The sequence below is a fragment of the Zalophus californianus genome, chromosome 6 (genome assembly GCF_009762305.2).
Source record: "Zalophus californianus isolate mZalCal1 chromosome 6, mZalCal1.pri.v2, whole genome shotgun sequence".
NCBI lineage: Eukaryota > Metazoa > Chordata > Mammalia > Carnivora > Otariidae > Zalophus > Zalophus californianus.
In genome coordinates this window covers 105,871,279-105,887,088 of record NC_045600.1, presented here as the reverse complement: position 1 = coordinate 105,887,088, position 15,810 = coordinate 105,871,279, and positions in this window count along the sequence as shown.

The window sequence follows — 15,810 nt, the reverse complement described above, 5'->3', positions numbered from 1 at the left end:
AGATTATTACTGAGATTTGAAGGAGAGATAAAAAGTTCCAAAGACAAACAAAAGTTAAAGGAGTTCATCACCATTAAACATATGAGAAATGTTAAAGGACTTCTTTAAATGGAAAAGGCCATAATTAGAAGAAAATTATGAAAGGAAAAATTTCACAAGTAAAAGTAGACATACAGTAAAGGTAGTAGAACAATTACCTATAAAGCTAGTAGGAAGGTTAAAAGACAAAAGTACTAAAATCAATTATATCTAAAAAATTAGTTAAGGGGACTCACAAAATAAAAAGATATTAAAAATGACTACATATACATAAAATGTGGAGGGGAGGAGTAAAAATGAAGTTCTTTTAGAATGTGTTTAATTTTCAGTAACCATCAACTTTGTAGAAACTGCTATATACTTAGGATGCTGCTATATGTGAACCTCACGGTGACCACAAAACAAAACCTACCTATAATAGCTACACAAAAAATAAATATAAAGAAAGCCAAACATAAACTAAAGAAAGTCATCAATCACAAGGAAAGAGAATAAGAGAAGAATAAAGGAAGAGAAAACAACTACAAAAACAACCAGAAAAATAATTAACAAAATGGCAATAAGTATATACCTACTCATAATTACCTTAAATGTAAATGGTCCAGAGGTGCGTGAGTGGCTCATTTAAGCATCTGACTCTTGGTTTCAGCTCAGGTCATGATCTCAGGGTTGTGAGATCGAGCCCCACATAAGGCTCCATGCTCAGTGTCGAGTCTGCTTGTCCCTCTCCCTCTGCTCCTCTCCGCTCCCTATCTCTCTCTCTCTCTCTCTCAAATAAGTAAATCTAAAAAAAAAAAAAAAAAAAAAAAGGATGACATAGGGTGAGAAGGGATGAAGAAAAACAAGACCCATATATACTGCCTACAAGAGACACACTTCAGACCTAAAGACACATACAAACTAAAAGTGAAGGGATAGAAAAGATGTTCCATGCAGGGGCTCTTGGGTGGCTCGGCTGTTAAGTGTCTGGCTTCAGCTCAGGTCATGATCCCAGGGTCTTGGGATCGAGCCCTCCATCGGGCTCCCTTCTCAGCGGGAAGCCTGCTTCTCCCTCTCCCACTCCCCCTGCTTGTGTTCCCTCTCTCGCTGTGTCTCTGTCAAATAAATAAATAAAATCTTTAAAAAAAAAAAAAGATGCTCCATGCAAATAGAAACAAACAAAAAAGCAGGTAGCAATACTATATCAGACAAATAGATTTTTTATAACTAGTTTAAACATTTTATTTATGTATTTATTAGAGAGAGAGAGTGCATGCATGCAAGAGCAGGGTGAGGGCAGAAGGGGAGGAAGAGGGATAGGGAGAGAATCCCAAGCAGACTTGGTGCTGAGCCTGGAGCCCCATGTGGGGCTCCATCTCACAACTCTGAGATCATGACCTGAGCCAAAACCAAGAATCAGATGCTCAACTGATTGAGCCACCCAGGTGCCCCTCAGACAAATAGATTTTTAAACAAAGACTGTAAAAAGAGACAAAGAAGGGCATTATATAATGATAAAGGGATGATTCAAAAAGAGTATATAGCAATTGTAAATATCTGTGAACCCAAATTGGAATGCCTAAAACCATAAAGCAACAGACACAAAGAGAGACATTGACAGTAATACTTTAAAAATAGAGGACTTTAGGGGTGCCTGGGTGGCTCAGTTAAGAAATCAACTCTTGGTTTTGGCTTAGGTCATGAGATAGAGCCTCGTGATGAGCTCAGAGCTCTGTGGGGAGTCTGCCTCCCCTCTCCCTCTCCCTCTGCCCCTCCCCCACTCACACTTTGTCTCTCTCTTTCAAATAAATAAATACATCTTTAAAAACATAAATAAATAAAAAAATAAAAATAGAGGGCTTTAACACCACACTTACATATATGGATAAATCATCCAGAAAGAAAATTAATAAGAAAACAGTGGCTTTGAATGACGCATTAGACTAGATGGATTTAACAGATATATACAGAATATTCCATCCAAAAACATCAGAATATGCATTCTTTTCAAGTGCATTTGGAACATTGTCCAGAATAAATCACATGTTAAGCCACAAAGCAAGTTTCAATAAATTTAAGAAGACTGAAACCATAGAAGCCTCTTTTCTGACCACAACAGTAAGAAACTAGAAATCAATTGCAAGAACACAAACTGGGGAAAAAACTCAAAAATATAGAGGTTAAACAATATGCTACTAAGCAACTAATGGGTCAACTAAGAATTCAAAAGAGAAATTAAAAAAAATACCTTGAAACAAATGAAAATGAAAACACAATGGTCTAAAATCTTTGCAACACAGTAAAAGCAATTCTAAGCAAGAAATTTATATCAATACAGGCCTACCTCAAGAAACAAATAAAAATCTCAAAGAAACAATTTAATCTTATACCTAAAAGAACTAGAACAAAAAGAACAAACAAAGCCTGAAGTTAGTAGAAGGAAGGAAATAATAAAGATCAGAGCAGAAATAAATGACATAGAGACTAAAAAACAATAGAAAAGATCAATGAAACCAAGAGCTAGGTCTTTGAAAAGATAAAGAAAACTGATAAAGATTTAGCAAGATTCATCAAGAAAAATAGAGAGAGGAGTCAAATAAGTAAAACCATAAATGAAAGAGGAGAAAAACCACCCAAACCACAGAAATACAAAGGATTATAAGAGACTACATGAAAAACTATATGCCAAAAAACTAGAAGAAATGGATAAATTCCTAAAAACATACAATCTTCATAAAACTGAATCAGAAAGAAATAAAAAACCCAAATAGACCAATTACTAGTAACAAAATTGAATCAGCAATAAAAAAACTCCCAACAAAAAACGTCCAGGACTGGGGCGCCTGGGTAGCTCAGTCGTTAAGCATCTGCCTTTGGCTCAGGTCATGATCCCAGGGTCCTGGTGCTTAGCCCGGCATTGGGCTCCCTTCTCAGCAGGAAGCCTGCTTCTCCCTCTCCCACTCCCCCTGCTTGTGTTCCCTCTCTTGCTGTGTCTCTCTCTGTCAAATAAATAAATAAAATCTTAAAAAAAAAAGTCCAGGACCAGTGGCTTCACAGGTGAATTCCATCAAACATTTAAAGAAGAGTTAACACCTATCCTTCTCAAACTATTCCAAAACATTAAAAAGGAAGGAATGCTTGCAAGCTCATTCTATGAGGCCAGCATTACCTTGATATCAAAACCCGACAAAGACACTACAAAAAAAGAAAACTACAGGCCAGTATGACGGATGCAATTAGATGCAAAAGTTTTCTACCCTATATTAGTAAGCCAAATTCAACAGTACATTAAAAGGATCATTCATCATGATCAAGTGGAATTATTCCATCCATAGGCAAGGATGTTTCAATATCCACAAATCAAACATGATACACTATGTTAACAAAATAAAGGATAAAAACCATATGATCATCTCAATAAATGTAGAAAAAGCATTTGACCAAATTCAACATCTGTTCATCATAAAAATTCTCAACAAGGTGGGTTTAGAGGGAAAATACTTCAACATTTTAAAGGCCATAAATGAAAAACCCACATTTAACATCATACTCAATGGAAAAGAGCTAAAAGCTTTTCCTCTAAGATCAGGAAAAAGACAAGGATGTCTTTTCTCACCACTTTATTCTACATAGTATTGGAAATTCTAGCCACAGCAATCAGACAAGAAAAATAAATAAAAGTCATGCAAATTGGTAAGAAAGAAATAAAACTGTCATTATTCGCAGAAGGCATGATATTATACATAGAAAACCCTAAAGACTCCACCAAAAAGCTACTAGAACTAATAAATGAATTCAGTAAAGTCATAGAGTACAAAAATCTGTTGCATTTTCATACATTAATAATGAAGTAGTGAAAAGAGAAATTAAGAAAACAATCCCATTTACAATTGCCCAAAAAGAATAAAATACCTGGGAATAAACTTGACCAGGGAGGTGAAAGATCTGTACTCTAAATACTATAAAACACTGAGGAAAGAAATTAAAAATGACACAAATAGAAAAATAAACCATGTTCATGGGTTGGAAGAATATTGTTAAAATGTCTATACTACCCAAAGCATTCTACAGACTCAATGCAATCCCAGTCAAAATACCAATAAGTATTTTTCCAAGAACTAGAACAAATAATTCTAAAATTTGTATGGAAGTAGAAAAGACCCTGAATAGCCAAAGCAATCTTGAGAAAGAAGAACACAACGGGAGGTATCATGCTTCCTAATTTCAAACTATACTACAAAGCTATAATAATCAAAGCAGTATGATATTGGCACAAAAACAGATACGTAGAATAGGATAGGTTAGAGAGCCTAGAATAAACCCAAACTCATATGGTCAATTCATCTACAACAAAGGCAAGAATATATGATGGAGAAAAGACAGTCTCTTCAATAAATGATGCTGGGGAAACTGGACAGCTACATGCAAAAGAATGAAACTGGACCACTTTCTTACACCATATGCAAAAATAAATTCAAAATAGATTAAAGACCTAAATGTGAGACCTGAAACCATAAAACTCCTGGAAGAAAACATAGACTGTAATCTCTTAGACATCAGCCTTAGCAACATATTTATAGATATGTCTCCTCAAGCAAGGGGAAGCAAAAGCAAAAATAAACTATTGGGGCTACACCAAAATAAAAAGCCTTTGCACAGCAAAGGAAACTACCAACAAAATGAAAAGGCAGGGGTGCCTGGGTGGCGCAGTTGGTTAACTGTCCGACTTTTGGTTTCAGCTCAGGTTGTGATCTCAGGATCGTGAGATCAAGCCCCGTGTCAGGCTCTGCGCTCAGCATTCCCTCCCCCTCTCTCTCCCCCTCCCCACCCTGCACACACACTCTCTCTCTCTCTAAAATAAATAAATCTTTAAAAAAATGAAAAGGCAACCTACTGAATGGGAGAAGATATTTGCAAACAATACATCCAATAAGCAATTAATATCAAAAGTATATTAAGAATTTATACAACACAAAAAAAATCAACAAATAATCCAATGGGGTAAAATGGACAGAGGACCTAAGTAGACATTTTTCCAAAGAAGACAGACAGATAGCAAACAGACACATGAAAAGATGTTCAATTATCAATCATCAGGGAAATACAAATCAAAACCACAATGAGATATTACCTTAAACCTGTCAGAATGGCTAATTTCAAAAAAACAAGAAATAACAAGTGTTGGTGAGGATGTGGAGAAAAGGGAACCTTCTTACATTGTTGATGGGAATGTAAATTGGTGCAACCACTGTGGGAAATACTATGGAATTTCCTCAAAAAATTAAAAATAGAAATACCATACAATCCAGTAATTCCACTACTGGGTATTTACCCAAAGAAAACAAAAACACTAATTGAAAAAGACATATGCACCCCTATGTTTACTGCAGCATTATTCATAATAGCCAAGATATGAAAGCAGCCCAAGTGTCCATTGATAGCTGAATGGGTAAAGAAGATGTGGTGTGTGTGTGTGTGCGCGCGCATGCATGCGCGCGCGCGTGCACACGCACACACACACTGGAATATTACTCAGCCATTAAATAAATGAGATCTTGCCATTTGTGACAAAATGGATGGACCCAGAGGGTATTATGCTAAGTGAAATAAGTCAAAGAAAGACAAATGCCGTATGATTTCATTTCTATGGGGAATCTAAAAAATAAAACAAATGAACAAACAAACAAAAAACAGAAACAGACCCAAAAATACAGAGGACAAACTGGGGTTGTCAGAGGACAGGGGGGTGAGAATGGGCAAAATGGGTGAAGAGGAGTAGGAGGTATAGGCTTCCAGTTATGGAATGAATAAGTCATAGGGATGAAAGGTACAGCATAGGAAATATAATCAATGGTATTATAATAGCGTTCTATGGTGATAGATGGTAGCTATATCTCTTAGCATAGTATAACATATAGAGTTGTCTAATCACTATGTTGTACACTTGAAACTATGTAACATTGTGTGTTAAAAATTTTTTTTAAATAAATAATGTTCAAACTGAAAGCCTGAAAGATGAGTTAGGAGTTTTCCAGAAGAAAAGGGAAGGAAAGAGAAAAACATAATTCAGAGAAAACTTGCATATTCTTTTAGCATTAATGTTAGTCTAAAACATCGCTACTGTTAGTTCCTTAAAGGGCAAAACTATTTGCCTTAAAATATTAATTGAGCAATTCGTGTTTAGGCAGGAATAAAGGAATGTGAAAGCTGCTTTTCCTAGAAAGCTTCTCAGTCCGATAAACTTCACCTCTGTTCGTGTAGGTTTGTTTGAATTTATACATATGTTGGAGTCTCTTTTGTACTAGGCCTTCTCTTTGGAAAATCTAAATTTCTTTTTTTAATTTTTTTTATAGATTTTATTTATTTATTTGACACAGGGAGAGAGATAGTGAGAGAGACAGAGCACAAGCAGGGGGAGTGGCAGGCAGAGAGAGAGAGAGAAGCAGGCTCCCTACTGAGCAGGGACCCTGATGCGGGACTCGATCCCAGGACCCTGGGATCATGACCTGAGCCGAAGGCAGACACTTCACCGACTGAGCCACCCAGGTGCCCCTGGAAACTCTAACTTTCAATTTTACTGATACCTACATTTATGTGCCAAATTACACACAAAAGCAAAATACAATCAGAGTAAGATTTCACCATTTGGGGTTGGTACCCATTGCTTTAATTTGCATTTGACTTCCCAGTTACTTGAGGGCCTATGCCTTCTGCTTCTTTCAAACATATAGGGGGTTCTTGGTAAATGCATTACACGTTTTTGCCACCAATGTTTTCTGTATCTATGAGTTCGAGGCTTTTTTAGATTCCACATATAAGTGAGCTCATACAGTATTTGTCTTTCTCTGCCTGAATTGTTTCACTTAGCATAATGCCCTCACAGTCCATTCATGTTTTCACAAATGGTAGTATTTCCTTCTTTTTTATAATTGATGAATTTTTTGATGGAAAACTATTTCCCACCCATCAGTGTTTCCCAAATTGTGTTCCACAGAACACTAGTACCTATTAGGCATTAATAGAGATCAAATCAATTTGCATATGCTATGTTTGTCTTGTAGACTCCTGGTGCACACTAGCCTATTAAAGGCAATTCTTCAAGCAATTTCCATGAGAAGCTTTGTGTTTTCCATCATTCGTTGTCCATACCCATTTTTCATATAACACCTATTAACATCCTGCACAACAACCCAAGCAACCCCTTTTAGAAAATGCTAATCTACAGAGATGGATGGGCTTCTACACACTTGACACTCATTTTTCCATAAACCTAACTTCTTTCAACAGAGAGATAAGAGTTAAATAGCATCCAAATACAAGTATATATTCTTTGGCAAAGGCCAGAAGAATTTTAACTTGGTGTTCTGGATTATCTGGGTTTTGACTGTTTTATTCTATTTTTTTTAATGTAGCTATCAAAGGAGAGTCAAAGGACACTAGCTGAGTGCACCAGAGTACGATCACAAAGACAAATCGCACACACTCTTCTGCTAATGTGGGAGATTAGGAATTTTTTTACAGGCTTGCTGTGAGGGCCTAATGAGATTACCCGTGTGAAAGCAGCTTGGATTGGTTAAAAAATAATGCCCTTGGGATACTGTGGACTGTGGGAGTAGAAGTGAGAGGGGCATCCTATTGCTCTAAACAGAAATAATCATCACTGCCCAATTGGGTAGGGGGAACGATTTGAGCTCTGATCCAACCAGGGTATGATTTTTCTTTCCAAAGGAATTTTAGAGTCCACAGAACACTCAGATTAGATATCCCAGGTCTGGAGATATGAACAAGTTGGAGGGAGGAAAGAAAACACGACCTCACAGGGTTATTACGAGGGCACAGTAAATGTACCATAAATGTTAGCTATTATCAGAGAGCTGTAAATACTCTACTATTTGAGAAAGTACATAATGAAAGGCACAAATGACCACTTACAGAACTAAAAGCCAAATTACCTCGAAATTACCAGAAAGGAAAAAAATATATGCCTAGGAAGCATAAAAATATAAAACAAAATAAGAGGATAGGACTAAAACTATACATAATTAATACATATGAATGAGATTAATTGAGAGAAAAATACTCAAACTGATAAAAAAATCAGTATACAAAAGCCACATCTAAAACCAGAAATTGATAAAACCCAGTGTTGGTGACAGTGGGGCAAAGATGTCCTTCAATCCAGTGTTGGTGAGAAAATAAATTGGTATAACATTTCTGGAAGGAATTTAGCCTATCAAAATGTAAAATGTATGCACCATTGTACTGAGCTGGTCCACTACTAGAAATTAGCTGAGGAGAAAATTGTACAAAAGCAAAAAGCTGAGCACAGGATGTTTATCATTATGTACTTTATGTCATTAAAAAATGCAAACAAACTAAATGCCCAACAATAGAAGACTGGTTGAGTAAATCATGGTTTATAAATATCCTGAATGGTTGGCAAGCATTAATAATCATGGCATTAGTCTGTAGTTTTTGACTTGGAAATCTATCCATTGCAAGTTCTGAGTGAAAATAGCAATTACAGAATAATATGTGAATTATGACCCCGTGTATGTGAAACTTTAGAGACGTCTAAGGAATTATTATGGCTGTTGTGCTGGGTGGTGGGATTTGGGGATAATTTTTATTGCCTGCTTTGTACTTTATCTTGGGTAAAAACATCAGTCACAAGAACTCCCATTTTTGTGTATGCATCTAAAAACCTGTAAGCCCTTAAAGCCACTGGCTCAACCTCACAAGACCCCAGATGCCTTTATGCTTCATTCCTATCATTCTCAGTAAGTTTTAGGAAGGGGAAAACTACGGATTGCTCTCAGGAAAGCCATGCCCCAGACAGGCTTCCAGCCTGGAGAGATCAACAGGGACTTGTCATGTAGACCCAGCCACCAAGTCACCTCTAGGGCAAGTATTTATTTATTTATTAAAGATTTATGTAGTTATTTTGGAGAGAGAGAGAGAACAGGGGGGAGAGGCAGAGGGAGAGAGTAAACTCCCCGCTGAGCTTGGAGCCCCTGGGGCTGCTGACCCAGGCCGAAATCAAAAGCCTGATGCCTAACCGACCACGCCACCCAGGCGCCACAAAACAATGACTATTTTAAAAGTTAACAGTACATAGGAGAGTGGGGTGCCTGGGTATTTAAAGCAACTGTTCGGACTAGGGTTGAAAAGTTAGTGAGGGCAGGCCCTTCTCTATTTGTTTATTTGTTTGTGTGGGGTTTTTTGGCTTATAAAAATTTCTTGGCTTCTACAATAGGGCAAGTAAGGAATTTTCCCCAATTAGAAGGGTACAGTGACTACTTTCTGGGAGTTCTGAGGCTGCTTCGTGTTTCGGGCCCCTGCACAGGTGGCTGTGTGCAGCAGAGAAACAGCGTGAGCCTAGAAGGAGCTTCCTACTGCTTCTATTTTAAAAAGAGCATCACTTTTGTGAAAAAAAAAAAAAAAGAAAAGAAAAGAAAAACAAAAGCAATAAACAATAAACAACAACCAAGAAAACAAACAGCCAGGCTATTTTGTAAAGGCTAGTGTGGTCAGCAGTGTCAGAGTACAATAAGGACTGAGAAGGGTTTATTGGATACAGCAACAGGGAGGTAGTGAGTGACCTGGTCAAGAACAGCATATGTGTGGTTGGGGAGGGGCGTGGTTTTAAGAGAGAGGGAGAAGAGAGGAAGTGGAGAGAGTGAATTTGGGTAACTATTTCTGAAAGTTTGACCATACTGAGAAGGCAGGAGATACAGCAGTAAATGACTGAAGGGAGAAATGGGGAGGCAGGAAGAGGGATTTGATTTTTTTGTTTGTTTTAAGATTGGAAAAGGAGCTTGCAGATAAAAAGTAGATGATTCAGCAGAGAAAGGGGATGCTCATAATGGGAGTGTCCGGAAAAGAGGAAGGGGATGAAAACCAGAGCACCAGGAAAGGAGCTGGCCTTACACAGAATGATGAATGTTGTTAACTGTGGGGAAACAGGAAAAGCTACGTGGAGATCAAATGGAGAGCTGGATCTCCAATGAAGATAGTGACTGAAATAAAGATGGCCTTTCAGCGGCCAGCACCACTATTTTTGAGAGGGTGGTACTGCTTTTACCATATAGTTTTGATCTGGGCACACTTACCCTGTTCCACCCTAAAATGGATAAGCTGTATGTGATGGAAATGTTCATTATCTTGACTATGATGGCTTCATGGGCATATACACATGTTTACACTCATCAAATTGTACACCTTAAATAGCACAATTTATGCCTCAGTAAAGCTGTAAAGTTTTTTGTTTTGTTTTGTTTTTTTAGTTTTAAACGGGCATGCCTCCATCAACAGGGGGGTGTGGTTGTGCATGACAAGATGGGAAATGGTTCTCCTTTTCCTGAGTTTTAGTTCTATGGTTCTGTCTTTCCTGATCTTTTCTCAAATGGCCGAACTCTGATTTGCAGGAATTAAAAGAAAGCAATTAAATAATTATAGGCATGAAAACATAGGCAAATGGATGTGCAAAGTTTAGATTGAGACCCAGAATTGCTGAAATGCTCTCAGTGTCTGAGTAAGCAAGCATTGACAGCCTTGGTCAGAGAAACAATGAGATAGCAGGACAAAAGCATTTCTTCATCATCATTTAGCAAAGATTACAGTTGCTGCCTTCCAGAGAGCAGAGTTTGGTTACCCATTTTTGTGAATCAGTCAATGCCAGGACAGATAGCACATCGCTGGCTGACTAGAGAGGGGAAGGGGACAGAATTGAGAAGAGGCTTCTTTGTACCAAAGGCAGGTTTGAGGACTTTCCTGCAGCCTGGGACAGAGTGAGTGTTGGCCTCTGACCCAGGGGGAGACTGTTGTCTCCAGTATTAGGTCCTCATTGTAACATTTTGGGGCAACTAGGTTTTCTTTTCTTTCTTTCTTTTTCTTTCTTTCTTTCTTCTTTCTTTCTTTTTCTTCCTTCCTTCCTTTTTCCTTTCTTTTCTCTTTCTTTCTTTTTCTTTCTTTCTGTTTTCTCATCTGCAAAATTGAATAGTCTTTGCCTTACCTGCTGTTCAGAATAAAAGTGTAAGATCCCAATGAAAACATCAAAAAAGTAAAAGGAACTGTGAATGTGAGCTCTTAATGCCAGTGCCACAATTTGGCAACACAGTTGGTAATCTAGGGGTCTCTGGTTTGTGAAAAGGTTACACAACCTCACCTCTCCCAGATACTTGTGGCCTGTTTTGTTGATTGAGTATACCAACGATTCCTTCCTTCTACCCAAGGCCCCATCCACCTTATCTATCATAACAACACCATAAGGTAGACATTATTGGCCTCATCTTACAGGTATAAAAAGAGGTACAGAGAGCTTAAATATTTTTCCTTGGGTTACAAACTAGCAACACAGAGGAGGTGGGATTAGAACCTAGGACTCAAACACCAATGCCTAATCTCCTACTTCTCTCTGCTATTTTTAAAAATGCTAGTGTCTCCACTATAGCAGTCACCAGTCACATGTGGCTATTTAGATTAAGTCAGTCAAAATGAAACGAAATAAAAATTTCAATTTCTCACTAGCCACCTTTCAACTGCTCGATAGCCACGTGTCGTTACTGTATTGGATGGTGCAGATGCAGAACATTTCCATCATCACAGAGAGTTCTAATCGGCAGTGCTGCTGACATCTTACTGTCATGCATCAGGAAGATATGGTTAGACAAATGAAATACCTTTACCTGATTCCGCTCCTCTTTCATCTTTATTGTCTAATTCTGAATATTCTCTCTAATCCCCCTTGAGCGTTCCACCTGAGTACCCGGAGGGTATGCCTGGAGCTGGCCCACTGGCTCTGAAGGGCACCCAGCCCACAGGGCAGACATTGGGATTGTGCTGACAAAGACTGATGCCGACACTCTGCCCAAGCCCAGGAGGTGGCAGCTCGGAAGCAACAGCACCAGGGTGGGAAGTGAACAGCCTGGTTCTCCAAGTCTGCTGTATTTTTGCCAGATCTGTCAGAAGTAGACAGAAGCAGAAAAGATAAAGGGACAAAGCAAGAAGTGAAGTGACAGGATGAGAGTAGTAAGGCTAAAGACACTAAAAACTTGGTGATCGAATTGTCTTCTAGTTCTTCAGGGCCCAAGTTGATCCTGCAAATCCACAAAGGAGAGAGACTTCATGTGCCATTCCCACAGTGGGAGGAATTTCAGAGTCATTCTCTTCAAACACCCACCAGGCATGAATTTATAATCCTGGATCGGATTATGTGTTAAAACGACATCCTCCTGATGACGAACATTCTAGAATAAATGGTGGAATCAGGTGTTGCTTTAAAGAAGAAAAGAAGAAAAAGAAATGAGAAAAAAAAAAAAAGGCCCTCTCCTCACCTGGTCCTATGAATACCTCCTCCTTTGTCCTCATGCTGGATATTTAGAAGCCCCACTCTGGTACTTACCCTTCCCCAGGAGTCCTATATGCCCATAGGAATTCTGTGAGGACCCATACAACTTTTGGCATTCATTCTGACATCACACCCATCAAGGCCGCCAACTTTCCACACCATCTAAATGTAACAAGTTTGACCTGCACAGCTTTTCTGCCCATGTTTCTCCAGCTCTTCATGTAATTTAGGAAGTAGCATCTTCAGAACATTATAAAACACTCCTTAAGTAATTTGGAGGTACTCTTTTGCAAGCCTGGCCTCACTCCTATGAGCATTATATGAAAATACTGCCTCTGAACTCTTGGTCTTTAATTTGAAACTTTTGTAGCTGCTTCAGCACTTCCTTCACAGAAAGAACCAGTGGCCTTGCTCCAAACAACACTACATGTCTTCTTCTAAGCATCCAGGATTGTTTTGGTTTCCTACAACTGAGCTGTCACCCTGTGAACTGCTGTTGGCAAAGCCTGCTGTGAGGAAAACAGGATTCAGCCTCTGTGGTACCACACAGAGGGCCAAGGAGCTTGGAAGCCGCTTGGAGGAGAGGCTCGGTGAAAAGTGGCAGGCCTCCCTGAGATTTCTGGTCCTCCCCTATTGGCACACAAATGACACTGGAAGCCTGTGCTTAAGAGTTTCTCAGGGGCCTGGCACTTTGCTCTGTTGTCCCAGTGACTCACATGATAATTTCCCAGGCCTTCAAACTGGGTCAACAAGCTTTGTTTGTCTAGAGAGCTCCCCTGGGAGGCCACTCTAAGAAAAGCAGGCTGAATGGGGATGTTTGGCCAGGTGATTCTTTTTGGTGGCTTTTAGCCTAAGGAAATATTTCCAGTATTCAGGCCAGGAGTTGGGAGAATTAAAAGCTGCCCAGCATCTGGGTTGGATCAACATACACCAGGGTTATTAGTTAAGTGTTCACACTGCTAACGGTGGCTCTTGCTGTGAGAGAACCTTAGGAAGGCCCTCAACAAAGATGTCTACTTCTTACAGATAAAAAAGACAGCACGCTTGCACCATGAAGCTAGTCACAGAAGCTTTCATTAACTCTGTGAATGTCACCTGATCAATTCCTTTCTTTAGTCAACAGTGAAGTCAGCCTGGGTCAGTACTTCTCAAATTTGAGACATCACAGACTCCAACAATGTATCTGAAGACTTAACAGACCTAAATTTTTGTAACTTAGAATTAAAAGTTTCTCATAGCAGCATTATTCATAATGGCTAGAAAGTGGGAACAAAACCAAATGTCCATCACCTGATGAATGGTTAAGCAATGGGATACAATGAAAAAATGTTCTGCCCCGAAAAGGAATGAAGTGCTGATATGTGCCACAACAGATGAATCTTGAAAACGTGCTAAATAAAAGAAGGGAGATGCAAGAGGCCACATATTATATGATTCCATTTATATGCAATGTCCAGAAGAGACAAATCCTAAGAGATAGAAAGTAAATTAGTAATTGCCAGGGGCTGGGGGGAGAGGGAAATAGGTAATGACTGCTAATAGGGATGGGGATTTTTTGGGGGATAATGAAAATATTCTGGAATTATGTAGTGATGGTCATTGTACAATCTGTCAATATACTAAAAACCAGTGAATTGCACAGTTTAAAAGGATGAATTTTATGGTATGGCAATTATATCTCAATAAATTTATATATTTAGTTGACTACTGGGTACCAAGATAAATACTTTGTGTGGGACAGTGAATCCTTGTGTCCAGATTCACTTATGAGGTAGCTAGCCAGATGGTCCAGAGAGCATTTATGTTAACTTCGAATGGTCATAGAAGGACATCTAAAATTGAAAATATTCACAGATAACTTCTAGACCCCGATAATTCATTGGTGGAAACTCCAACGGTCCATGAACCCGGGTTTTAGAAACATTGACCTAGATAATCTCACAGGATTTGTTATCCTTTTACATGATGTGTGATGAGGACTTTTCAGTAAGGTGCTTTCCAAAGACAAAGCCCAACCAGGGAAACCTTGGGATTTGCTTGTGGCAGATTACTCCATCTACATTCCAGGTAGTTGATCAAACATGGGATCTATGAGGATGGAAATGCATAAGCCCCAGGATGAGATGAAAATGGAGTTCAATACCAGGTAATCTAACGTGGAAAATCCTCTGAGGAAGACCTCCCGCTGGCTTCTCACTTGGGGTATGGATTGACCGCCCCTGATTTACACACTATGACCTTCCATTAAGGGTCCCTAGCAATGAAATAAAGACAAATGCTGCTAACTCATATGAGAGGGGAAGGCCAGTGGGCATTTATGAGAGCAAGGGGGCTTTCCTACATACTATGGGCATGGGCAAAAGTGAAGGATTATAGGGTGTGGTTCATGGTTGGCTCTTCTACTTATTTAGCTAGAAGGCAATTATCTTGACTCATTGACCTTTTGTTTCCTCAGAAAAAAATCAAACTATCCCACCGTTTGCAGCAGTTGTTCAGATGAGTTCAGTTCATCAAACTTTTACCGAGCACCTCTTTTTTACATATTAGACAGTGAGCTGGTTCTGGAAAGAAACCCGTATGACCCCTGCCCTTGGGGAGCCAATAACCTAGTAGGGGAGACCATTATGCTGAGTGTCATGGGAAGAAACTGTGTTTAAAGGACTTTGATAACTACTGAGTGCTAGAAAGATATATATGGTAATAATGCGTCTTGATTATCCAATATGCATGAATAGTTGGTCTGATTCCTGGCTCTGGGTATTTCTCTAATAAGAATTTTTTTTTTTGTAGAATTAAGCAGTAAGCCACTTATTGGATATCATTTACCTGGGTATTGACTGAACTCACCATCTCCCATAGGGACATTTTCATGTTGTGCCCACTAGGTGTCTCATTATTTTGCGAGAAAATGGAGAAGCACAATGTTTCACCTGTGTCAGGAAGTCAGCTATAGTATAAACATCCGGCTCACTTGGCTAAAATCTCAGCCCCATGCTAGCAAGCATTGTATAAAATACCCATAGTGTAGTTGCTTCTCATTTGAGAGGAAGTAATGGAAGAAGATGTCTTTGTGGGTTCTCTTTCTCATAAGCCATGTACCTGCAAACTGCTCTCCTAAAAAGGCCAGAACTAGTTAGATGAAATAGGAATTCTTCCACAAAGTGGATACAAAGACCTACAGGCTGCAGCACTGCATCCCCATTGGTTTCCTGGGCTAGAATTTAGCCATCATCTGCAGGTGAGCTGACACCCCCAAACCACACCATACTACCTATGCGCCCAGGCAGGTGTGTTCTTCCCTATTCATTGGTGTCAAAGAAGTCATTTTCACAATAAAATCCAGGGTCTGTTCCTGCATTGGGAATCTCAAGTTTGTAAATGATAGACAAGTGTTTATCCCCATATTTTCGCCTTTGTCGTGCATGACTTTTCTTTCAGTGGCC